This window comes from Pteropus vampyrus, unplaced genomic scaffold, assembly GCF_000151845.1.
Source record: "Pteropus vampyrus isolate Shadow unplaced genomic scaffold, Pvam_2.0 Scaffold3, whole genome shotgun sequence".
Lineage (NCBI taxonomy): Eukaryota > Metazoa > Chordata > Mammalia > Chiroptera > Pteropodidae > Pteropus > Pteropus vampyrus.
Genome location: NW_011888784.1, coordinates 15,271,955 through 15,297,692, shown reverse-complemented (window position 1 = coordinate 15,297,692; position 25,738 = coordinate 15,271,955). Strand labels below are relative to the sequence as shown.

At 36.7% G+C, this 25,738-nt stretch overlaps 1 protein-coding gene across 13 annotated transcripts in view; it reads left to right on the top strand.

The window, feature by feature from the left end:
* The window catches only part of DTNA (dystrobrevin alpha), a 342,157-nt gene that overhangs the window by 165,393 nt on the left and 151,026 nt on the right, over positions 1 to 25,738 (top strand). The window contains exon 1 of one of the 13 annotated variants that reach the window (XM_023531730.1): positions 12,700 to 12,890. The exons of 11 other annotated variants lie outside the window; for them this stretch is intronic. The gene's annotated coding sequence lies outside the window, so the exon portion shown is untranslated. Of the gene's footprint in view, positions 1 to 12,699; positions 12,891 to 25,738 lie in introns of those variants that run through there. One more of the 13 variants, XM_011361760.2, reaches the window with a different exon arrangement.

Below are 25,738 nucleotides of genomic sequence, written 5' to 3'. Positions count from 1 at the left end.
ACCTCAGCTCCACCTCAGATCATCAGACGTTAGATTCTCATAGGAGCGCCAGTCCCTAGTGCCAAAAGGTTGAGGATAGCTGCTCCCTTGGATTCTCCCTTCCTACAACACAAGGAGTGAAAGGGCCTAAGGAGCAGGGCCGGTAGTTCTGTGTCCTAAACTCAGTTCTTAACAAGAATTCCTCTATCTAATAAAAATGACTCTGAGGTTTTCCATATCATCCAGTTCTGAGACTGTTGTATGTAGGATTGTCACCTGTAAGCACAAACGCTTTTCAGTAGAATATTATTAATCTCTTTTCTGAAAGATGCTTAAGGCCCTCATGTTTTGCCTCACCTAATAACAAAGATAATAGTCTAGGTCAGCTCTTGATTGCCTTCTCATTAAAATATTCAGATCTCTTTCATACACATAGAGTTCATGCTTAATGTGTACTAACCATTGTAAACTGTGGTTGCCTAGTAACCAGTGGAGGCATGTCTACGAGTCCGAAGAACATAAATGAACAACTGAAATACTGACATTAGTTTCAGCTGGGTGACCCAAGCCTTAATTCTGCCCTAGCCAACCCAGATGTTTCCAATGGGCTGGTGAAACAGTAGCTTTCTCAGAAGTAGCTCATTAAATCAGAAAAATAAGAATTAGCATTTAGCGTAATGTCCTTCTCTATGGTCTGATAGTGGTCCAGAGAATGACTGGAGAAGCAAAGGGATTGGATCTTAGTATCTTTGATATAATATTTACAGAATATAGAATGAAGCGTCTAAGACTCACACTCCCAAACAGCTTTTTCCAAATGTTTATGATTGTGATTATTCAGTGTTTTTAAAAAAATATTTTAGTGTTTACTTCATTGTTTGATAGTATAATCTTTTTCAAATTTAGTTTTTACGGATTCCAAACATTTCTCTCCATTTTGAAAGGCCATTGTTTTAAAAAGCAATAGAGAAGCAAAAGAAGCATGGATAGTAAGAGGACTTTTAGCTAGATGGTGAAATTAACCCATAAAATAAAAAATATCTTATACTTTCTGAAGAAAACACCAACAACTCAAAGTGCATCCTTATAATGCTGTTCTGTTCTAATAGGGCTACTTGTCTGTACGCCTGGGCTTCCGACGTCCCAGGAAGAAATATCGTTCCTTGTTAAAATGTTTTACTCAAATAAAGGGGAAGGGGGACGTTACATTTTTATAAAAACAGTAACGAATATACTATTGAGTTGAAAGCAAAATTAGCATGAATTTTTAAGGAGAAAAACAGAACATCAAAGAAATGTCAGCACTGGAAAGTAATTCTGAGGTCAGACCCCATCCTCGTGTTCTGCCAATACTTCACCTTCCATGCCCATCAAAAGGGAAATTTGAAGTAACCCAGACAAGATATACATTTCAGTGCTTGGAAAAAGGATGGTTTCTTATTTAAATGAGAAAAATGTCACTACTCATCAGAAAATCATTTGTGTGATCTCTTCCCTGCATACATATAAGCAGGAGAGAAAATCCACCGGCTTTTTGGTTTCTCTCTGTGTCTCTTGTTTGAATGAAGAGAACTTCCCATAAACCCTATATAATAGTTTCCCAGGGCTGCCGTAACAAATTACCATAAACTTGTTGACTAAAAAGAACAGAAACGTATTCTCGCATAGTTCTGTAGGAGAGAAGTCAGAAATCAAAGTGTTGGCAGGTCCGTGCTCCCTCTGAAGGCCTTAGGGAGGAATCCTTCCTTGCCTCTTCTTAACTTGTGGTGGCTCCAGCAATCGTTGGCCTCCTTGGCCTGTAGCTGCATCACTCCAACTTTTGCCTCCATCTTTACATAGCCTTCTCTGTGTGTGTGTGCCTCTGTCCAGGCCTTCTCCTTTTCTTACAAGGGTACCAGTCATTGGATTTAGGGCCCACCCTGATTCAGTATGATCTCATCTCAGTCCTTAGGTAATTACATCCACAAAGACTCTATTTCCAAATAAGGCCACATTCTGAGTTTCTTGATGAACATGAATTTTTGAGGGGCACTGCTTATATTAGTCAGACTTCTCCAGAGAAACTGAACCAAAAGGATGTATAAAGAAAGAGATTTATTATGAGGAATTGATTTACACAGTTACCGAGGCTGAGAAGCCCCTAGATCTGTAGTCCAAAAGCCCAAAAACCAGAGGAGCCGAAGAGGTAAGTTTCAGTCTGAGTCTGAAGGCAAGAGAGGACCGACGTCTCAGCTCAAAGACCACCAGGAATTGAGAGCAAATAATATCTTGCTCAGTGTTTTGTTCCATCCAGGCATTCAACAGATTGGGGCAAGCAATCTGCTTTACTAAATCTACCATTCAGATGTTAATGTCATCCAGAAGTATCCTCACAGACATATCCAGAATAATGTTTAATGAAATTTCTGGGCACTTCATAGCCAAGTCAAGTTGACACATAAAATTAACTATCACAATACTTAATCTACTACATTTCCCTTGAAAGATTTTCCTTCATATTTTATTGGCATCACTGGCAAAAGGATGGCAACAACAGTGATTGATTTAGACCTTTCATTGAGACCTGTGGTGGGGGCATGGACAACAGTTCTGCCAGCAAAGAAAAATGGGGAAATGGAAATTGGGTAGATAACAAATCTGTTACATTTCCATATTTTTCTTTTTTGTGAAACACACACATCCATATTAGTTAATGCTTTGTGTTTGCAAGTGACTAAAAAAAAATCACTCAAGTTAGCTTAACTTGGAGACTGTCAGGATTTAGATAAAGAGTAGATTCAGGGATTCCGAAGTTAGGCTCGGGACCTTGGCTCTTTCTCCTTTCTTAGCTCTATTTTCCTCTGGCATTGGATTAATAAGGAAGGAGGCTCTATCAATGCAATGATTTAAAAAAAAAAAAAAAAGCCACCAGCACCTCGAAGCATACATAACCTACCCAGCCATATATCACAGAAAAAAAGAGCTTGACTCTGTCTCCCAAAAGACATTGATTGGTTCTGCATAGGTCACATACACATCCCGACTCCAACTCGTATCTCCATTCTTGATTATTTCATTATACCTATGGGTTGATCTAATCAATACCTTCCTTATATCCAGAAAAAAAAAAAAAATCCCTTCATTTGACATCAGCTATTTACTTCTTTGACCACTGAAGCTACTTATCTTCAGAAACCGAACTGCTTCCACAATCAGAAAGTAAGATACCCATTCTCTGAGCACCACATACCCTTCCAACTCTTCTGCTCTGATCTCTACATTTGCAACTGTTCGTGTTCATTACAGGGTCTTTTGGTCTTAGTTCTTTCTCACTACCAAACAACCTCTTCCTGTCTTTACTTTCCTCCTTGCTGGCTTAGAATGTGTGGCCCATCTCCAATGCAATCTTCCCTTTTAGGTACCATCAACTCCCTTGCACGTCTTTCCTCCCATCACATTCACCAGGTAATAGCTAAGCCCTGGATGAACCTACTCACCTGGCTTACCTATACTTGTACCTGTTTGGCTGAGTTTTGTTAAAGAAAACCACACAACTGAGCATGCTGGTATTATGCTAGGCTCCTGATCGCTACTTCAGATGTGCTTGCATCACTCCATGGCTATTCTGCTATTTCCATAGTCAGCTCACTCTCTTTCTCTCCAATGACTAGTTTATTATTTCTCCACTTGCATCAAACCAGTCCTCATTCTGAGCTGGCAATCTTGCTTCTTACTTCACTGAGATGATAGAAGCCATTTGATAGGAACTTTCCATCCCCAAATGTACAAATACACCTTTATCTGCACCCTTCAACTCCTCCCTCCCTCATTTCAGGGGAGGTGGTTTCTCTCCACATGTACTCTATATCCCACCCCTTTTATTCTCTCAAGGACTGAGCACATTCAATCAGCCGTTTCTTTTCCCACATCTCCAGCTTCTCTGCCTTTAGTGGACCACTCTCCTCAGCATGTATTTTCTAGTCTCTTTTGTGGGAAACAGTCCCTTGATTTTGTGTTTCCTTTGAGTTACTACTCCACTTCTCTCCTCTACAAATCCAACTTTCTCAAGAAAAGAAAAATTGTCCACACAGACCAACTCCAATTCCTCACCTCCCATTCTTTTCCTGTCCCTCACCTTTCCAGGAAAAAAAAAAAAAAAGTTTCTTATGAAGGTCATCATTATCTTCATATTCCAAAGCCAATGAATCCTATCTCCATTTTCATATTACTCAAACTCTCCGTAGCTTTCAACTCAAAGACCACCCCTTCCTTCCTGAAAAACTCGCCTGTCTTAGCTTCTATAGAGGCACACTCACAAGGTTTTCTTGGCATTCTGTCTTGGGGCTTAAGCATGCTTCTCTATGTATGTCCTTTTATTTCCAAGGCTTTAAAAAATCCCTTTGAACCTGCAACTCTCACGTGTATATTTCCTTCCAAGCCCTATCCTCAGGGCTTTGGGTATATATAGACACAGCCTAAGTGACATTGATACTTAATGTCTCACAGACATCTCAAGTTCAACAGTTTCACACACGCCTCACTCCTCATTGCGTTCCCTCAACAAGCTCCCGCATCGAGCTTCTGTGTTGTAGTAAATGGCAGCTCCAATTGTGTCAGAATGCTGGGGCTTTTTCCTTATACTCTATTCTTACTCATCCTGCCACATTCAGTCTACGACTGATTCCTATCAACGCTACCTCCAAAATAAATGTCGAATGTGTCCACTTCTCACTGTTTCTATTGTCAGCATTTCAGTTCATCATCATCAGTCGGCTTCCATGCTGGTTTTACTTTATCGACTCTTGATCCTCTCCCATCATTCTCCACAACATAGCCAAGGTGTTATTTTAAAAATAAAAGGTAGATTATGTTACTGTTATGTTTTCAATCCTTCCAAAGCTTTCCATCTGCACTTAGAATACGTTTCAGAATCTCCAACATGGCCTACGAAGCCCTGGTCCCTGGCAGCGTTTTAATGCCATGACCCCTGCCCTTCACTGACAGCACTCCAAACACCCGTCTTCATGCATTCCTGGAACACATCAGGTGCTCCCCCCCATGTGCTCTTCCCCTTGCCGGAAAGGCCTCTTCTCTATCCGTTACAGGTGTCATCTCAAATGTCACTTTCTCAGAGAGTTCTGAGATACCACCAAATCACCTTCGAGAGGATGTTTTTTCCCGATAACCCATTCCAAGCATGGACACAGACCGAATTATTCACCGCGAAGTTAAGAACAGTTCTCAAGGCTTTTCTAAAATCTTGGCAACAGACAGATAATACAAGTCATAATATTAAAAATTAGTCATCAGCATTATTATTCCTTAGTGATATCCTTCAGAAGGGGTCCCATATTGGCTCTCTCCTCCTGGGCCACCATGTTTTAGAACCTGCCTCCCCCACAGGTTAGAGTTCCCTTTGACCTGGATCTTGCTCCCCATGTTCAGAACTTTAATGCCCATTCTCTCCAGATCTAGTTCCTGGACCTGTCCCCATTCCAGTTAATAACTCATAATCTTCCAGCTATTCAACCCATAATCAGCACAGCATTTTTGAGTGGCTTAGTTTCTCTTCTTTCCACCACTGTGTTCCAGGCTAGGTGTTATATAAGCAGTAGACCCATTAAGGTTTACTCAAAAAAAAAAAAAAAAAGAGCAATCTCAAAGATAGTCATAAAGCCTGTAGCCTCCCTTAGAATATGGAAAAGGCTGCAGTTTAAAAAGTAACAAATCGTTTTAAAGTCAAGCTACATATTTACATAGAAACAGGTATGTATAAGTAAATACAAAAAAATGTTAACTATGGTTGGTGGGATTACAGTGAATATAAAATATTTTTGCTTACTTTTATTCTTTAATTGATCGACAGTGTTTATACTAAAGATATCCCGAACCTAAAATAGATCAAACAAATAATGTCTGTGTTTAATACTTTGGATATTATTGCTACAAATATGACAATATGAGTGGGCAGCCAAACCACAGGAACTAATGTGTAACTTAGGGTTTCTGCTCAGTGTGTGTGGATAGGAGCATATAAACACATAAGTTTCTCCATTTCACATGTCACTGTGAGGCTATAAACAGAATGCAATGGGATATAAAATATCTTGTCATATAATGAATACGAGTGGCTAATATCCTCTGAAGACACTTTTTATCTCTGATAAAACCATAGAATGCTAATCCTTTTCTGCCCTGTATTAATTGTAAGCCATAATTTTGATAGGATAGCAGGAGTTCTGTCCTAATGTCTCACCTGGCAAAGGCATACTGTGGTGCCTTCAGTTAAAAAAAAAAACAACACCTGCTCATCATTACTTAAGTGCAGCTATCCTTTCAAATGCTTAAGTGCCTTCTTCACAGGCTTCTATGCCACTTCCCTTCCTGTGTATTACTCACCATCGTATAATGGTTTTTTCTAATTTCTCTATTTGAAATGTCACTGTGGGGCTATAAACGGAATGCAATGGCCTAATGAAGAATTGACCAGTGGGAAGTGTAGAGCTCAGATAATACTGCCCAGGTAGACTCCAGTGAACTACCCAGTTCACAGTGACCCTCTGAAATGCAGATGGTCCCTGCCAAGGGAGTATTTGCCACCACAGACATCCAGAAAGGTCCAAAGTGCCCAATACCTTTATATTATGGATCAGTTTATATAAAATGTGTTTACCACATGAACCTTTCTTATTCATTCTAATAGTGGAAATCATTTAAGTATATAGAATAAAATTTTAAATATTAGTTTGTTATTTGTCTCAGTTTATTCAAACAGTTTTCTCAATAGTGTGTATTTCTTCAGGATTCTTTTTCTGTTACCCTTTCTGGATAATTTTGCTATGTGTTCTCTTGAACTACATATGCTTCTATTTTTTCTTTCCCCCTAAATCACCTTCTATTCTATTGTTTTTTAATCAGTGTTTTTCCATAATAATTTATTCTTCTACAGTCCTGCCTTAATTTTTCTAACTTGCTTCATTTTCTGATACAATAGTTTTTATCATAATTGTCATTAATAATTAACTTTTACTGAGTGCCTACTGGGTGCATGACATTGCATTTGCTTTCTGGTCTCTTCATCTCATTTCCTGTGATATATACACATATTGTTTCATAGGCAGTTACTGTCCACCCTCCCCGCATCAACTTGCTACTGCCTACTTAATTACTTGTTTTTTCCCAGGGACACATTACAAAGGAAGGGAGAAATTCAGTAGCCTCTATCAGTCCTACATCTACTCTGTCACTGAATATGTTCTTATGGTACATAGCATCCCTCCATAGGCCTTTAGAATGTTTCCTGTACTGTTATATTCCAAGTCCCTGAACACAAAGTAAAAATCTGGGGAAACACACCTAATATCCCAACAGCAAATGCTTTCCAAGCTTTTTGCACACTGAATCCGTGCTTTTTCCCCCTTAATGTTCTGCCTAATTCTCTGTGTACTGTCAATTAATTTTATATATTTTTTTTATATATCTACAGCTATATTTTTGTTATCCATAGTCTTATCTCCCCATCTAGGATATAGGCCATTTATATTTCTTGCCTACATCTTATACAATATGTGCTTTTAGAAAGCACTTAATTAAAAGTTATTGAATTAACATAAGCCACACGGAACAGACAAAAAAAAATCTCTAAATACTGTGTATTCAGACTAAAAAAATGAATTCTTTCAAGAGTGAGGTCCAGGAATCTGCTTGTTCCCTTGACTTCACAAGCAGACTTGATTTTCAGAGATGTCATTCTCTTTTCCCTCTAGACCAGAAAAAAATATATCCTTTCAAATGAAGATATCATTATGGCTATGCAAAGACACCCGGGTTTACAGGATATGGGATTGTCACAGAGGAAGACCTGTGACAATCTGACACTGCAGTCTGACACTGAAATCACACAGATCTTCCATTTTCCTGACAGAATACAAGGCCATAAAAGAACTCAGAGCCCATCACAAAGCTCTGCCTAATTTGATAGCAATTTAAACTCTAACTTTATGAGCATCCTGACCTTTCAACTCTCTTGGAATCTTTTTCTCTTCGGGACAAATTTTGGCCCAGGAGTATATTTGCTGCTTCTCAGTATCCACTCTGTTTTGCTATTGGTGGAAGGTAGCTTTAGAGATCCTACCATGTGAATTGTCCCTGACAAGAGAGCTAGCATTACCCACCTCCAAGGAACTCCCATTCCTGCCTTGGACTCTAGAGCACATTAGTGAAGTTTCACAGATAACACCAAACTGGATCAGGGAAGGAGGCTCTCTGAGATGAACTGCCATTTAGAGTCAGCATGGCGAAATTACAGAAAGCAAAGTGAACTCACAAAGAACCCCAGTTTCTGGTCCAGCGCTAGAAGAAATCATGGCAGAACTTTGAGCCAGTTATTTCACCTCATTGAGCCTCAGTTTCCTCATCAGTAAGAGAAAGTATTATACTAAATTATGGGTACGGATCCTGCCAATTCTAAAATTCTGTGCTTAGATTTTCTGACTTAAACTCAACAACCTCCCTCCCCCACAGTAATCTATTCAAAGGAAATAACCCAGGATATTACCAAAACTTTATATACAAAGGTATATTGCTTATAAAAAGAAACCTAGAAAAGCCTAAATATATATTTAATAATAAGAGATGGTTAAATAAATTATGATATATTCAAATAGTAGAATCTTATGCAACCATTAAAAGATATTTCCAAAGAATATATAATACCATACTGTATTTATTTATATATCTTTCATTAAAAGAAAGTAATATTCAAAATTACCCAAGGGTTTTAATATATACATTGAAAAAATATATCAAAATGTAAATATTGGTTATCTCTGATAGTCGAATCATGTGTGATTTTAATGTTATTTCATAATTTTTTTTATTTTTCAAGTGGACATGTGATATTAACTTTTAGTGAGAAAAAGCAAGAAGTATAACTTTCTATTGTTAAGTTTAAAAACCCAAGTATGCTTTTCACTAAGAAAAAATCCAGAATAACTGTATAATAATGAATTTTAAAGGGGTAAAAAATGCATTTGTAAATAAATTTCCTTGAGCGAGTAGGGCAAAATGATTCAGGGTTCACAATAAGTTATCTATAGGATATGTAGCCATCGATTTCACAGTGCTATTTAAAAACAGCTATTTTCTGTGATGTGTCAACAGTAGAAAAACACAAAGAAACCCTTATTATTTAGAGCACCATTAATACAATTCAAAAGAGGAGTGCATTTTTTAAAAAACATCTTAAGTGTAAAATAGTCTGTCTTGATACTGAGTTATATAAATTGAGATAGATTATAACAGCCTTGTTCTTTCATAAGAAATTATCATGAATCAAAGATACTAATGCGATTAATATTTTTTTAGGTCAGCTGCTAAAAGCAGCTCAAGAAATCACATTCTTGCAAGAATCGTTCTTTTTTGTTGTCGTTGCTGTTAACAGGTTTTCTTGTTTGATTTAAAACAATGCCCTAAAAATAAAACACTTTGTGCTATTATAAAAGAAGTAATAATTTTTTAAAGTAACTCCAAAAATTGCATTTATAGAGGTTCTAAATGTCTTTTTTAAATTGTATTAACGTTAGCAGCCAGTTAGGTTTTGGGGGGGGGGGTTGTTTGTTTTTTGTTTTGTCTTGGGATTTGTTTGTTTGTTTGTTTGTTTGTTTGTTTGTTTTGTAGCCATCCTGCTTGATTCAAGCTCCTGAATTCTCAGCCCATGCTGTTACTTTGAGTTTGTAGGAAATTAGGTGCCCTCACTTCTGAAGAGAGAGCAGAGAAGCAAATAACCTTGTAGATTCCCTCCCCTCCCTATGGGTCCAGGGATAGGCAAATTGACTTCCTGGGGTACTTTCTGAAACATTATGTCTCAAAAACTGTTTCTCCCTAGGTGATTGGATTCTTCATATGAAATTAAGTGGGTCACACCAGCACAGATTATGTTACAAAGTTTGTTCACACTGAGCGAGAAATTAATCTTAACATTTGCAAAAGGGGATTTAAAACTTTGGGAAACCAAACACACTGACATCATATTTCCTGATGCTTAAGAGAATCAAACAAATTACTTTAAAACCTGACAAAAGATGTTTGCTAACCATGTTAAACTCTCTAATAGCAGTCTACATTAACAATTAGAAACGTAATCAATCTGTAGGAGAAAAAAGGCACAAGGTAAAGACTCCTAAAGAAATTAAAGGAAGCAGTAAGAGTCGCTATTCCACCAGCCACACATGAGAATAGTTATGAATTATTCAAATTGTGGTTTTATTAGTCTTTCCTTCATCAGCTGTCCTGAAGAGGGATGGGGGTGCTGATTTTCCAGCACATGTGCCTCTTGCCCTTTCTGCCTTACTTACACCCTTTATGGGACTGTCATCATGAGTCACAACACAAGGATTTTTCAGAGTTACCGCAGCGCCAAAGCTATTTTAATAATATCAACTGATTTGTTGTAGGGCTTTTTTTTTTTTTTTTTTTTTTTTAATGACAGAGAAATCTTGCAAAGCTCGGCATTCATTTTTTTCTGGCAATGTCCTACGATGAAAATTTTTTCCTTGCCACAGTTTTGTTTTGTTTTTTAACCCCTGGCTGCTGCTTCCCGCTCTAAGTCTTCAAAGGGATTTTAATGCTAATTTTCCTATGCAATTGGCTTTGGTGGCAGGTAATTTCCTGAGTTAGATGACTGTGGAGAAAAGCAGCTAAAAGTATTAGTGAGCAGTTTACAGCTCTTGTTACAGATCAAGGTGACCTTTTAAAGGTTACTGTTAGCACAACGTCAGTAAATTGTCAAAAATGCAATCTGAATGAACAGTTTTTTATTCTGAAGCTCTTTATAATGAAAATGCTTTCTACCCCATTTTAATTTGAAAAAAAAAATCAGTAAATAACCTATAGACCATTTCTTGAGAATCCAATATAAATATCAAAATGAACTGCTTTACATAGTGTATTTTTCTCTTATCTTTAAATTTTTCTTAAATCAACTACCAACTTTAACACTCTTCCTACAGTTCATTTTGCTCTGGGAATATGTGTAACCTTTTGACTTGTCAGTCCCCCTAGTTTCTAGATAGGAGCAAACAACCCTTGCTCTTTACCTGAAATGGTCATTGTATTTATGTGGTGTCATTACCCAAAGTCATGTTATAAATGAGTCATCTGCATCTCATTGAAAAAGACAGTTTTATCAGCAAGGGAAAGTTAAATGTCAGTGAGGTTATTCATTGTCCCTCTTGTTCAAAATTCATAAACATTTTTAGTAAATAATACTAGCAATAACTTATTGAGCACTTAGTATGTTTCCAGCTCAGTCCCTGGTATTTTCTCATTTAATACTTTTTCACAACTCTAAAGTAGGAATTTTAGAGAAAAACAACTGAGCTTCAATAATCTATCCGAGATCACGACACTAATTGGGATGCGAGTCCAGTTTCAAACCCATGTCCATGTAACTTCACGGTTGCCCGGAAGTGCTCCCCGCCTCCCTTTGGGGTGTGGAATACTAAGGAAACGCCTGTGCGGATCCCTTAAGAGTTTAACCACAGCAGGTAAAGCTGCGAATGCAGGGGAGGTTCCCTGCGCTGCACTGAGGTGAAACATTCATTCCCTGCTTTATCCATTTAAGAAATAACCACTGAGCCCTACATTATGCCAAATCCTTTGCTAGTTACTTGGTAGAGAAAGACATATAAGACAGCGTTCCCTTTCCTAGGAGAGTTCGTTCATGTCTAAAGAGAAACGATAGATATGTAAACAAATTATGATGAAATATGAGCTAAATCTGAGGATTAAGTAAGGCTGTGGAAGCAGCAGGGTGACAATGCAAGGCCTGAGGGACAAAGCAGTCTCTGGCTGAAGGACAGGGTCTACCAGCTGTGAAAGATGTCCAAGGTGAGAGAGAGGGACAGTGGGTGACATGAGAGGAAGCCCCAGTCACCCAGGACGCCCATCAGCCTTCCTTAGAGTACTAGGAATAAACTGAAGGTGATTCTTTAAATCTTGATTATGTAGCCCTTGGTTTGGAGGGTCCGAAGGTTGTTCAGAGTTGATATTGTCCCAACTGCAAGACCTTTACTCTTAACGTAAAAGCCCAAATATAATTTGGTTGATTCTAGCAGGCTATATCTACACAAATCCAAATCTGTGATCATTTTAAAGAGAACTGAGACCTAATCTGTTTAAACAATGATTAAACACAGGCTTTTGGTGGGAAAAAAAATTAAAAAAATTTACCTCCCATCTCGGAGCTGTAATTAGAAGTTTGCTCTAGAAAAACACTCTGAGACTAGCCCTTTATATACTGGTGTAGTAGTGTCTTCGGTATCTGTGTTTACTGAATTATTTAGTGTATTTTTTTATATTTTTAAAGGATCTGTGAGATTATTGCTGCATTTCCTATAGAGTTGGTAACTGGCATTTAAAAATATTTGGTTGGCAAAAATAGTACAAAGTGATCAGTATTTCAAGGGATTAGAGGTCACTTAAATATGCATATAGTTGTTTCATTAGTTGGTTTCAAAGTTTTAGAGATCTTTTGTACTTAATACCTCTATTCATTTTTCTTTTTTTGTTTTCTTGTTCACAAAGTTGAGTCAGCAACAGAAACATATTCAAATTAGCCTTGTCATACAGAAAAAAAAAAATCTGACTTTGTCAGGGTGGGTGGAGGGGGAAAAAGCAACTTTTTGTCAGTCTTTTGTATTTCAGCAGCTGGATTCATTGCTGCCATGGTAACGGACCACATGATGAGGTGTATTAGATTGCTCTGTGTTGAGTACAAGGGGAAGAATGAACACAGCATTTTATTGAAGTTAAAGGTTACTTTGGAGTTTCTCCTGTGGAAATGTGTAAGGTCAAATACTGTAGCTTTCAGCATATGTAGTACTTCAGAGGAAGAATTAGGGGCATGTTGGTGCATTTAACTACAAAACCAGGTAAGGTACAATTGAATCTATGAAACTGAACTCCTCTTACTTCTTCTGTTGCAGTGGTATAACTTGCTGGGTGGAATTTCACTGTCGCCCCCGCCTCCCCCCCTACCCCCACCCCCACCCCCACATAGGCACAGGACAGATTTCTCTTGTTCCCCTCCAACTCCCCCACCTTCAGTTTCATCTGTTTTTAATTTAAAAGGCTAAAACGTTGTGCATTTTTATAGTTCTACGGTAATGTGTGTGAGAGCGTATGTGCAAGTAAAAGAAAACTGGGAAGGAAGTAAGAAGAATGCGATGATTAGTGTCGTCAGACCAATGTAAAACTGAGCAGTGTTTCCTTGTTTTGTTGTTTGAAAATGGTCCACTTTTCTTAGAGGACATCTTATTAGTGGCATTGGTCCAGAGTTGCTTGGCTCTTATACTAAATTAAGCGGTAGGACAAAGTTCTCCAGCATGTTATGTAGTGTATTTATTGTATCTGGGCTTTTGTTTCTGCTTTCATCATATTACTGCTAGCCTCATCCAACACGAATAGTTCACTTTTATCTATAATTTTTACAACATATTTTATTTCCATTAGTGTGCTCTTCTTTCAGGCATTGTGGTCGTATGTGTCTTAGGAGATTTAAAAATAGAAGTAAAAAGAACATAGATTAGTATAAAATGAACTCTTTTGCTTACAGACCAGTAAGAGCTGAATGTAAACAATTCAGTGTGGCTTCGTAAAGCATCAATTCCCAGAGCGCAGAAGCCTCCTCCTGCCTTGTTTACAGATCACCCTAGCAGCTTGCTTCCGAAGGGGAAGCTTTGATAGGCACAGAGCAAGTTAAAGAAGAACATTTCTTTATTAATTACTTAATCTGGTTTCTTGCTCATGGTTTCTACTGATGTTTGATGTCTGGCTTTCTCATAAGACGTGATGATTTACTTTAATTTTTTAGCTAAGAGCTAATCTATGCAACTTCTCTCCCCTTAGAACAAAGTTGACTTGGCAGCTTTAGAGACAAAACTTAACCAAACAATTGCAGAGCCTCACTGTCATTCAAGTTTATTCAATGTTCAGTATTCACTGGAGTGTTTTTATTTAGGAAAGTCTTTGAAAATTATTTTCTAGGCTGAAATCAATTATTTGCCAATAATCGGCACTGATTGGGATAAAAGCCAATAAATTATTACAAGTTTGGTGTTATACCACTCTTTCTTCAAAAGTATACTTACTTAGATTTTGTTAAATCCACTTATGCTCTGTAATTTTCATTGCTATTTATTTAGTCTCTCTAGTTTTTATATGTCCAGGATGTCTTCTAAATTTAAGCAAGGAGTTACAGTCATTATTCAAACATTTTTTGCCATAATTGCAAATAAAGGAAACTATTTCCATGATAACAAATATCAAAAGCATAATAGCACTGAACATTTGTAAAATGTCCATATTTGTATATTTTCCTTTTCTCCTTTGTTGCTTTGAATGCAGAGCAAGCAAGCTATAAGCATGTCCTTCAAAATATAAAACATTTCACAAGCATAAGTTATTACTTAATAATAGGAAATTCCCAAGAATTAATGAAAGATAGTACCTGGTAAAATATATTAAAGGGTGAAATTCTCAATACTAACAATATCCGAGGTAGGAAGTGATCAGTTTTTATTAAAGAAAAAGTAGTTGAGAAAAGAAGAGAAAGAAGAAGCTAGAGACAGACACAGAAGAAACAAGAAAGGAAAGCTAGAAAAAAGGTAAAGATAAAAGTATAAATGATCTCTTAACCAAGCTCTCTTCTTTCCCATCACTGGGATGGATTAAATATAAATAAAAGAAGAGGAGTAGAATAGTGTGTATGAGATGAAATTAGTAAAAAGTACTATTGTTCCACTACTCCATGTGTTTAAGTACATGCTAAGTCATAGATAGTTCCTTTCTGTTGATTGAAAAGAAAACAAATTCCTGTAGTTGAATTTGTTTCAGTTGTTGATATTGTGGGCTAAGATATCAGCCAGCTTAGAAATTAGAGCTAGAAATGTGTAAAATTCAATATATACCCAAATTTCTGTGGTCTTATTCACCTGACATTAGGCCATATGTACATGTCATTTCTGAGGTCACCATAACTGAGAGGTGCATAAGATGGAATTTTATTTTTAAAATTTTATTCTTTACATTTTATTTTTTAAAAAGAATTGTGTATTTTAAGGAGTACAATATAATGATTTGATATACATATACATAGTGAAGTGATTATAATAGTCAAGATAATTTATACAGCTTCTGAAATAGTTACCATTTGTGTGTGTGTGTGATGAGAGCACCTGAAATCTACTCTCTTAGCAAATTTCCAGTATATAATATACAGTATCATTAACTATAGTCACCAGGCTGTACAGTAGGTCTATAGATTTGTTCATCCTACATTACTGCAATTTTGTACCCTTGACCAACATCTATCCCTCTGTTTCCCCCACCCCACCCCACCAGCCCCTAGTAACCACCATTCTACTCTGTTTGTTTGTATTTGACTTTTTTAGATTCCATATATAATTGCAATCATGCAGTATTTTTCTTTCTGGCTTATTTCACTTAGTAGAATGACATCCGGCGTCATCCATTTTGTTGCCAATGGCAGGATCATCTTTTTTTTAAGACTGAATAATATTCCATTGTAAGTACATACCACAGTTTCTTTACCTATACACGTGTTGGTGGACACTTAGGTTGTTTTCATATTTTGGTTATTGTAAATAATGCTGCAATAAATATGGGAGTGCAGATATCACCTCCAGGCTCTCTAGCCTCTCAGATAAATATCTAATTATCTGCAAACATTTACCTTTATTAAGGAGATAAATGTTCAACAGAGTCTTGATAAAGAAGACTTATATTAACTATTGTAGCCTCTTCTGTAAAACCAATAATAATCTTTGAGCATCAAGACAATATTTCTAAATAGATGAAGACCAGTCCAATGAATGGTGATTCAATATCAGATAGATAGTCTGTTTTTAGGAATTGCTATTTTTAAACATATGACTTCATTAAAGTGAATTTTATTAACAACCACGTAATTTTTTGTATGAAAAGAACTGGACTCTTTTTTTAATATTCTTAAATGGTCCTGTATATAGTATAAGGCCAGTGTTTTTAGAAAGTGGAAATTTCTAATGAGTAGTATGATATTTCCTCCACAATTTAATTAATTCCATTGATAACATTTACAGATCAGTAACAATAGACGTGCTTATTATGTTCTTATCACAGCTTATAATAAAGAATGTTGACTTTGTTCAATAAGCAGTAGGGGGGTTTATCAATAATGATTAGAGTTATCAAGAATTATACAGTGAATGAGGGAGAATAAACTTATTGCTAGGAATGAACAATTCGTTACATTTCTAATAAAAAAGCAATTGATTTCACTTTCATGATATTTAGCTTGATACATTTTAGAGCAATATTATAATAATTTCCCATTACCTGGCTTGCATGTTTTATATGTTAACTATTGACAGTATTTTAATAATTATCTTTCTAAATTGTAAATTATTTGTTTTAAATAAACAATATTTCATGTATAACACCTATCAATTTGGGTTTATATAAGTAATAATTATACTCAGAAAAATCATTTGCCTCTACCTATCTCTCATTTAAAATAAAATACCACATGGATTAGATTGGCAATTCCAGTATAAAATGTGGATCCATCAAAGTAATAGAAGAAAATAAAGAACTCAAGATAGAAACACACACCTTTAAAGGCAGAAACCATCTTGTAAGCTAAGCAGGGTCGGGCCTTGTTAGTACTTGGATGGAGACCACCTAGGAAGACCAGGTGCTATAGGGGTAAAAAATTTAAAAATAAGGGATTGTAAGCTAACAAGGTCCTTGCAATCTATGAGGTCGACCAAGGGTTGCCCGCCTAAAAATAAAAATAAACAAACAAACAAACAAACAAGTAAATAAATAGCAGGAACCATTCCTTTAGGAATGGTTAGATAAACAGTTATTACTTTGGGGGGGAAATGCTTTAAACAAAACTTTAAAATGGCAAACTAGAATCAGTATTTGCAACATATATAAAAGACAAAAATTGAGTATTCATCATCTATAAGGCCTCATAAATCAATAAAAAAGAATAGCACTAATTATTTTTAAGACTATTTTTAGAACAGTTTTAGGTTTGCAACAAAATTGAGGAGAGGTACAGAGATTTCCCTTATATTCCTTGCCCCAAATCACCTGCAAATCATTCCCCATTATCAGCATCACTCACCAGAATGGCACTTTTTTTTTTTTTTTTACCAAGGGTGAACCTACATAACACATTATAATCATCCAAAGTTCATAGTTTACCTTAGGGTTCACTCTTGGTGTTATACATTCTATGGGTTTGAATAAATATATAGTGATACATATCCATCATTATAATATCATATACAGTATTTTCACTACCCTAAAAATCCTCTGTACTCTGCATATTTATCTCTCCTTCCCCAGCCCCTTCTTGGAAACCACTGATCTTTTTATTATCTTCATAGTGTTTCCTTTTCCAGAATGTCATATAGTTAGAATCGTACAGTATGTACCCTTTTCATATTGGTTGCTTAGTACTTTGCCTTTAAGGTCCTCCATGTCTTTTCATTGCTTTGTAGTTCATTTCTTTTGAACACTGGATCACAGTCCATTGTCTGGATATACCACAGTTTATTTATCTATTTACCTACTGAAGGACATCTTGGTTGCTTCCAAGTTTTGGCAATTATAGATAAAGCTGTTATAAATACCCATGTACTATGTACAAGTTGTGGCGTGGACATAAGTTTTCAACTCATTTGCATAAATATCAAGGAGTACAATTGCTGGATCGTATGTGAAGAGTATGTTTAGTTTTATAAGAAACCATTAAACTGTCCTACAAAGAGGCTGTACCATTTTGCATTCTCACCAGTAATGAATGAGAGTTCTTATTGCTCTACATCCCCACCAGCATTTGATATTTTCAGTGTTATGAATTTTAGATATCTAATAGGTGTATAGTGGTGACTTATTGCTGTTTTAATTTGCATTTCCCTGATGACATTGATGTGGAATCTTTGTCTCTGCTTATTTGCCATCTGTATATTTTCTTTGATTAGGTATTTGTGTAGGTCTTTATTCATATTTTAATCTGGTTACTTTTTGCCTTATTGTTGAATTTTAAGAGTTCTTTGTATATTTTGAAGAACACTCCTTTACAAAAGATGTGTCTTTTGTAAATATTTTCTCTGAGTCTATGGCTTGTCCTCTCATTCTCTTGATACTGTCTTTCACAGAGCAGAAGTTTTTAATTTTAATGAAGTCCAGCTTATCAGTTATTTCTTTCATGGATCATGTCTTTGGTATTGTGTTCACTAAATATTTTTAAAACACCTACAAATTTAGCAAAAAAAATACCATTTTAATCTTTAGCAAATATTTTTAAAAGAGAAAAATGAAGAGAGGAATATAATATCAGTTGTTAGAGAGGGTGTGGGAAATGTGAAATCCTGTACACTGCTATTGAGAGTATGAATTAATACTTTGGAGAGGGGAGTTCAACCTGGCAATGTGCAGCAAAAGCTTTAAAAATTACATCCCCTTGGGCCCAACAATTGTACTACTAAGAAAATATCCTAACAAAATAGTCACCCATATATGCAGGGTTTTTCATGGTTATGGTGTTTATGAGTGTAAATAATAGAAGTCATTTAGAAAAAAAAAAAAATCTTCTGAGAAATGTAACAAACACACCAGCTCATATTTCTGATCTGATAGCTATAAAGTGGTAAGAAGTCATAGGCATGGCTATATGCTTTCCTAACTGTTCTACTTTTTTAGTCTTTAGATAGAACGTGTATAGGCAGCACGGTATGGAGATAAGGGTCTTGGATTAAGTTTTAGAATGCCTGAACACTACTATGGACTAGACGAGTTAATGTAAATATATAAATATAAGGCATTATTAAAATCCTAATGTTAGAGAGTATAAAAAAAAGTCTGAATTCCTTTATCCATCTATATTCATTTGTCTTCACAACTAATGTTGCAAATAAAAAGTCCTAAATCAAATGGCAGACAGAGGGTACAATTTTAAAATTTCACTGAAACGTAGTGCCCAGTGGTAAAATCTGGATGCCTTGATTTTGATAGAAAATAGTAAAATATTTAGAATAGTATATACTTCCCAATTATTATTATTTGAAACTTATTCACAGTAAATTTCTGCTCATATAAGGATGTCCAGAAGATCATTTGTCTTGCATATAACCTAGCATTTAGGCATAGTGGAGAAGCTAGCAATTTAGAGCAGTGTTGATCAATAAAACCTTCTGAGGTGCTAGAAATGGTCTGTGTCTGCACTATCCAGTATAGTAACTACCTAACCACATGTGGCTATCGAGCACTCAAAATGTGTCTAGTGTGACCAGGAACCAGATTTCTAATTTTATTTAATGCTAAGTTATTTAAAGAGCCACATGTGACTAGTGTTGTCTTATTGGACAGAGCAGCTCTAGAATTAAGGACAATAAATAGGGTCTTAAAAAAATGCAGAGAATCATTTCAAGCATCTCTGATGAATTAGGGTGACACAATAAGGTGAATATAATTTGTGAAATTTCTCTTCAATTCAGAGAAGTTCTGATCAGGGAGATCCTTTGATTTTGGTGACTCGTAAGTCCAAGATTTTCAAAAGAAGTCTTGGTCTTAAATAGTCTATAGCCTTGCTCACTTAAGAATTCTAATATTCATTCATTTTCTCATTTACTAGAAAAAAAACTTAATTTGAATTTATATGTGTCAGTATGCAAGAAAAATACACTGTTCTCCTTTATTCTCACACTACTACCATACTTACAATATTTCTGACACCAAATGACATCAAATGTGTGAATTTTCCACACCAAGCAATTCTGAGTAACTTCCTGGAGTAAGTGTCAGATCCCACAAGTTGAGGGCTCAGTCTCACAAGACCGCCCTCACTCCCACTTCAAATGCCAATTGCAAGTCCAGGTTATCACCTGTGCTTCTGACTGGCTGTGAATCAGAGGTTCCCACAACTCCCTCCTCATTTGAGCATTTGCTAGAACAGCTCACAGAACATAGAGAAAACTTAGGTTTACCGGTTTATTATATAACAAAGAATATGATAAAGGATGCAGATGAACAGCCAGATGAAGAGATACATAGGGCAGGCTCTGGAAGGGTCCTGAGCACAGGTGCTTCTATCTCTGTGGATTTGGAGTGCACCACCCTCCCAGAACATGGATGTCTTCACAACTCAGCAACTCTCTGAACCCCATAGTTTGGGAATTTTTATGAAGTTTTCGCCACATAGGCATGATTGATGATTAATTTAATCTCCAGCTCTTCTCCACTTCCTTGGAGGATAGGGATGAGGTTGAAAACTTCAAGCTTCAAATCATGGCTTGATCTTTCTGGTGACCAGCCCCCTTCTTGAAGCTATACAGATGTTCACCAAGAGCTACATCATTGGAACAGAAGACACTCCTATCACCTGGACTGTTCCAAAAGATTAAGGAGCTCTCTGTCAGGAACCAGGGACAAAGACCAAATATCAGAACAAAAGATGCTGCTAGTGTTCTTAGCACTTAGAAAATTGCGAGGGTTTTAGGAGCTCTGTGCTAGGGACCAAATGCAGAGATCAATATATATTTTTTCTATTATTTCACAGTCAGGCACTGTACTTGACTTTTAAAAGATAATGACTGTCTAGAGTCCCTAGATTCAGAGTTTTCTTGGAATATACTTAGGAGTCACGTGATACAGAACAGCTACTATAGAGGAAGGGAGAGAAGATGCTGGTGTAAAAGGAAGCTCTGAGACAAACTTTAAAAATAGTGAGCATTAGAAACATGGCCGCGTGAGAGACGTTCCCAGATCTCTCTCCTTGAAACAACAATAAGCTGAACACTTAAAACTCAACAAAAAACACCCAAACTGCACACCAGCACGTCTGAGCATGAGATCTGCGCATAAGAGCTACCACAGGTCAGAACCCTAGGTGTCGGGTGGTGGACTGGGAGAAACAAAGAAGCTGCCTCTTGCAACTGGAGCTCCCTGTAGGAGGAGGGGGAGGGGAAAAGGAGTGGCAACTTCCATGAACAGCCCTGCCTGAGAGTGCTGTGAGCTCCATGCGGCCGACGGCAGTGCCCAATCATCAGGGCAAAAGGCAGAGAAACAGGGACGGCAGAAAAGTGGGGACAATAGAGAAACAACAGTTGATTTTTACCAGCCGTAGTTGCAAAACTGAAGCTGAGCCACAGCCCCCAATCCCCAACCCATAAGGCCCCTCCCCCCATACCCTCCAAAACAGAACCCCGCTGAGCCCCAGGGGAATCTGAGCAAACGCTACCGAAACTGTCACTAACACTGACAGGAACTGAGACTGAGGGTAGTGAGCATGATTAAACATCTATAAGGAAAAAAAAAGACATTATTAACACTTTATATAAAGCAGGGATCCAAGAGGCTTAGATGCCACCTACTGGAAACCAAAAGAAAAACACCTATTTGCAACAGGCTAGGGACCATTATATAATAAATCTTTCTGGGGGAAAAAAAAAGAAAAGAAAAGCAGAACACACTTCCATTAATGCCCAGGCAGAGAAATAGTCCATTAAACATCAAGAACAACCAGGATAACAAGATATTTCAGAAAGAAAGAGAAAAATCTCCAGAAAGTAAGCTTACAGACATAGAAATATGCAACTTAAATGACAGAGAATTCAGGATGATACTTCTGAAAAAACTCGGTGAGATCCGAGATGAAGCATAAAAATAGTAAGCGTTAAATAGAAGGCTGGGGAAAGGAGGACCTATACAGAGAAAACATTATGAAAATATCAGGGATAGATGAGAATCAGAAATCTTTGGAAATGTAGGTTAGTCATGAAATATAAGTTAGCCATGTAAGTTAGAGCTCAAAAAGCATCCAAAGACTACATCATCATCATCATACCATCATTGTCACAATGACTACCATCATCATCACCATCATCATCATCATCACATCATTATCATAATCACAAATGACCATGTGTAGGTCATTTGACATTAGGCCAAATAATTTTCATGTATTATTTTATTTAATTCTTGCCACAACCAATGATACAAACATCGTCCTCATTTATTGATGTGAAAACTGAACTGCCAGTAATTGCTAAGTGGAGTGTCAGGCCGAAGGCAGCCCTGTTAAACCATGCTGAGTCTCCATTCTGCTGAGTATTCTTGTCTCTTGTCTTTGGAATTGAAACCACTTTATCCTGAATACTCTAGGAATCCATATGAGGAAATTCATACTGACAGCAGCAAAGAAAATAGATTAGAGGAAGGCCATATTAGATGGATGGAGATAAGTGAAGAAGTTAATGCCGTAATTCAGAGAAGCATGAGGGAGGTTTGAGCTAAGGTAGTGAAAGTGGAATTTGAAAAGGAGTCAGTTTAAGAGGTATTTTGTCAGGTGTCTGTCTTTACAGTAAGTCAGGTAGAGAACATCTGACTTATTTTTTTAAACCTCCCTGAAAATTGCCAATTATTGCATAAAGCACTAGAGCACCATTGTTGTGGCCAAGAAAATAACATTTCTTATAATATACAAGTTTTCCTAACAAGACCAACATGCATTAATCATCCAGTTAGAAGCCACTACATCATCTACATTCTTGAAATGTGTGGGACATCACAATATTGTTTGGGGATGTGATATAACTAAGGTGGGAACTTTATGAAATTTTTCCTTTCATTAAAATCTTAATATTCCTTGATATTGACAAATAGTGATTTTTTTCTTTCCAACATACAAAATTTTTAAAAACATATAATTAGAGCTCATTTAGAAAGGTCAAAAAACAGTTGCCTTTATCATATGGAAGCAGTCTTCGAATTGAATTTTTAACTTGGATACATTATTGCCCTGCCTTTGCCCCATTTAGGTGAATTTTTTTTTTCTCTTGGCAGTTTATCCAGGTTCATTTACAGGTTGGAAGATAATAGAAGCTATTATTTTCAATATCAGAACCTCCACTGTTTAATGAGAAATTACTTTTGATTTCTTCCAAAGTCTTATGATTACTGTGGTTAGAGAAGAGTGTTGGGAAAATGCGGAGAAAAAAGTAGAAGAGATGGGTTGTTGTCTTGACGATAAAGAGTTGAAAGGAGGTTGTCGAAGGGATGCACAGTAGCCTGGCTGTAAGAAGGACTTTGGTAGTAACTGCCAGCAAAGGGAGTGAGGAGAAAATAGCAGCCATTTGGGAAGATGCTGGTCATATCATTCTTTCTAGTATGTTGGGTGACAGTAGGTATGAGAATTCCGAGAATTCTCAGATATAATAAATAGAACACTTTTCTAAGTGCCGGATACTATTCTAAATACTTTTTGTTTAATTCATTTAATTTACAGTTCACGAATTCTCATTTAGAGAAAAATACCTAGCGCATAGGAATCACTGAATATACGGAAGCAGTTATCTCTTTGTTAATCCTCACAATAACCTCATGAGCCAGGTACTTTTGTTATTTATCATCCTTATTTTACGAATGAAGAAATTAAAGCCAGGGAGGTTAAGTAATCTCTCCAAAAGCTTACAGTTGTTAAGAGAGAGAGAGAGCTCTAGTTAATGGCTCAACCACTTAATGGCCCAACTACTAAGCCATCCTGCCCACTCTTAATCTATATAAAGTCTCTTATAGGTAGAGATAATACTTGTAATTTGCTTACAAAGTACCCAACATATAGTAAATCCTTAAAGATGTTAGCAATTATTATTATGTAATGCTATTTAGAAGATCGTTCTGGTATTTATGTCCTACACCACACTGCTCAGAAATAATAAGATTTTAGGGCAGCTTTGGATTTTTCTTATGTAAATTTGAGTAAAGTTTTGTTTAAGAGTATGTCTATTATAAATTGGGGAAATACCTTTTCTACCCAATCCTATCCATCTGTTTGATTGGCACCTTTGAAGTTGTCACCTCAAAGAATGTGCCTCATAGGAATGTCTCATATACACATCTACATACTTCTGACCTTATGACAGAGAATGACTACTGCTAACAGTACTAATATTGAGAGCAAGTGGATTCCCCTTCCACACTGGGTATTTGAATAGTATATCCATTTGTTCGTTATGGTCTTGCTAGGAATTAAATGCTCTGCCATTTGCATAACCTAAGGGAGCTAGTGAGAGGTTGGCAGCCAGGAAGGGGAATCAGGCCAAAGGCTGATCCATATAAGGGGAATACTCTAAGGGGATGGGTTGCCTATAGAGTCCTCAAGGTCACATGGGTGGTTCCAGGAAGAACCCAACCAGACCCTAGAACAAAGTCAGGTATGAACTTAGGTTCTATTCTCTTTTCCCTGTAATATGGGTTAGTTGGGGGTAGGTGAATTATCATCCTCTGTGTAGAATTTTATGGAAAATTAGGTGACTTGTAATCTTAGTGAAGTTAGAATGTCAACAGATGTAGAATTAAAGATCCTTAAACATTATAGATACAGGCAGTGCAAGAACAACAGTTCTGTTATGCTAGAATTCCTGGAGAAAATGATACAGCTCTGGGTTGTGCGTTAGAAATGAGCAACAGACCAAACAAAAGAGGTTGGAGGACACCATGGCTGAGGACGGCAGAAATGTGAGGACTCTAGAGAGATTCAGGAGACTGCAGGAGAGGGCAAGGTGAAGCCTCAAGTCGGTGACCAACAGATACCTTGTCTTCTGTATCTGTCACTCTTACAGCTCCCTTGTGTTTATCTGTGACTTCAAAGTGTTTTAGCTAATGATGTCATTGGATAAATATGCCAGGCGACTACCCCAATTTGAGGACAAGGAAAGAGGCCAGCAGACCTCCCACTGCTCTGCTACCAGGGAAGGGCGGGCTGGGGTTGTGGGGTGGGACAATCTCTCTCTAGATGTTTGTCCTCTGCTATATCACCCCCATCTCAGATGGTTGCTTCTCCATGGGCTTAAATGAGATAGTTTCTTTCAACTGTTAGGGAGTGTGTTGATAATGTTAGTAAATCACAGGGTCTCCAGATTCATCTCTGCAGATGTTATGTGTTATTATCTGGAAAAGTAACAAGCTTTTATTAATCATAAGCTAACATTTGTACTGTGATTTACTGTTTGCAAAATATTTCAATTGCATTATGTTTGAATCTCCTAACAATTCTGCAAGGAAGATGACACTATCATATTCTTTTTAAAGAAGAAGAAAATCAAGCTCAGTGAATTTCTTGACACTGAGTTAGTAAGCAAAGCATACATTTTAATTTACTGATATACTCATGGATGCTGCTTCACTCAAAGCCCCTCTCTCCTCTGAAAGTAAAACTTTTCTCAGAGATAGCTATTACAAATAAAGAGCACTTGCATTTATTCAGATTATTCAGATTATACTTTCAGTGTAATTTATGTACACAGTATATATTTAACAAGTGTTAACTGCCTGATTATAGTCTCTTTGTACTCCTCAAAAGTAATCATTCTGATTCTCACATATATGATGAAAAGATTATTTTGAACTAGAAGAAAATAGTCAACAATTATAATTCCCAATGCGAGAAACTAATGTGGGTGAAAAATGTGAAGCAATTCATTTTTCTAACCTCTAACATCTAAATGAGCAGATTTAAAATAACTCAGAAGGCCAAAACAAAAAGACAGAAAGGCAGCCACTATATGCCTATATAAAACCAATAAAAGGAAATTATTATGAGCCCCACACTACTCTCTCCCATATTCACACAACCACCAAACAATATACACAGTTTTATCTTATTGATACAATGCCCTGTTATATTCCTAGGTGTGTGTTTTGC